The 1,679-nt window shown below is 39.7% G+C and overlaps 2 non-coding genes across 2 annotated transcripts; both read right to left on the bottom strand.

The window, feature by feature from the left end:
- Positions 1-982: 982 nt before the first annotated feature.
- Positions 983-1,054, bottom strand: trnaw-cca. The gene has a single exon. It is a non-coding gene; the product is annotated as a tRNA-Trp (tRNA).
- A 545-nt stretch (positions 1,055-1,599) lies between these two features.
- Positions 1,600-1,672, bottom strand: trnav-uac. Its single transcript has one exon. It is a non-coding gene; the product is annotated as a tRNA-Val (tRNA).
- Between the last annotated feature and the right edge of the window lie 7 nt (positions 1,673-1,679).

Here is a 1,679-nt window from a genome sequence, read left to right as displayed (position 1 = left end):
TGTAAAACGTTGTTCAGTTTTCTCCCAAGTTATATTCTTTACAAATTACTTTTTTGTTTCCTTTGTGCCTAGAAAGACGAAAAGGGAAACCCACTGGAAACAGGTAAATACTGCCATCTGCTGCATGTGAGGCAGCGCTTGAACGTTCTTAAAAAAATGGAGCTCTAAAACGTTTACTTTGCAAGTCAATCAACAACTGCAATTCTCAATAGAGGTTAATCCGTGCGCTAATTAAAATGAGTGATTGCTTCGTTCACATGTTAAAATGCTGTTTTCAGGATTCCCGTATATTCTGAAGATGCACAATATCATATGGCAATGAAACGACAGTAAAATAACTGCTTTCTTCCCTCGGTCGTGTACTGTCCTGTTAACTAGTATCCATATGAAAGTTCCCCAGTCACCTAAAGGATAAGTCACTGGCTTCCTGAAACAGGGATCACGGTTTCGAGTCAATGTTATATTAAAAATGAGCAATATTTGTATTTGTTCTTTGTCTGCGATATGCTTATAGATGTTGACACTGTGCACAGCGTGATCGTGGCTGTGGATTTGAAAGCGTCTGGGTATCCCTGCGCAGGTACAAATGCTGCAGACTACGTGCCCCTTTGTATTATATCTTTGTTTTTAATTCTTAAATGTCTGTTAAGCTTAAAGGTCTAAAATATTACTTGCTGTAATTTACATTTCTTCAAAACTAGTATCTGTGTAGCTATTTTCAATATCTCATGCATGGAAGGGTTGATATGACTTTATTACTCAACTATGTCATTGAAGACTGGCCAACATTTACTTAGGAGTCACTTTCATTTGTTGTGCAGCGAAAAATTAACCCTACCAATCAATAGCAATACAATACATTTCTGTTTGATGGCTGCAATCAATACATTGTGTAGGCTAAACTGTATAAATAAATGCGCAGACGGATTCAAATCCAAACACTTTAAAATAAGAGAGCGTGGAATAGAAACAAAGAGGGCTTTGACCCCGACGTGATTTGAACACATAACCTTCTGATCTGGAGTCAGACGCGCTACCGTTGCGCCACGAGGTCCCGGTGCAGGGAGGATTGTTATGCAATGCTAGACTGCACAGCAAGCGTGCCAAACATGCTATCAACGCTGCTAATAGGAAAACACTCGATATCACCAGGTTCAAGGGAAACAGCCTACTAAAAGTATGTTTTAGCCAGCAGTGCTATGAAGTTGTCAGAAGTGTGTTGATTCTTTGCTTTAAAAGTAAAGACAAAAATAAAACAATGTGATTTGCTTTTAGAAAGATCTTTATTGCTCATCAGTATATCAGCAACGGGGGGAAACTGGCAGTATTGAGTGACACAGAAGACTTATACTCTTAGGGCGTCTCCACTGAATGCGCACTGGCACATGGGCTTTGCTCATTTAATGACGTGGCAGAATGCAATAATGCATTGCCTGAATGTACCAGCAACAGAAATAAATGTGTATGTATTTACGTGTGAATAAATAATCCTGCATATACGATGGGAGCAGGGACCTTAGATCATCAATATAACGATCGGCCAACACCAAGGGACTTTGTCTTGAGCAGGGACTAATATAATTTAAAAACAAGCTCAAATGGTTCCACTGGGGATCGAACCCAGGACCTTCTGCGTGTAAAGCAGACGTGATAACCACTACACTATGGAACCTACACAG

The sequence above is a fragment of the Polyodon spathula genome, unplaced genomic scaffold (genome assembly GCF_017654505.1).
Source record: "Polyodon spathula isolate WHYD16114869_AA unplaced genomic scaffold, ASM1765450v1 scaffolds_2288, whole genome shotgun sequence".
In the NCBI taxonomy this organism is placed as follows: Eukaryota; Metazoa; Chordata; class Actinopteri; order Acipenseriformes; family Polyodontidae; genus Polyodon; species Polyodon spathula.
The sequence above is the reverse complement of the archived record's forward strand: the minus strand, read 5'-3'. Positions and strand labels throughout refer to the sequence as shown.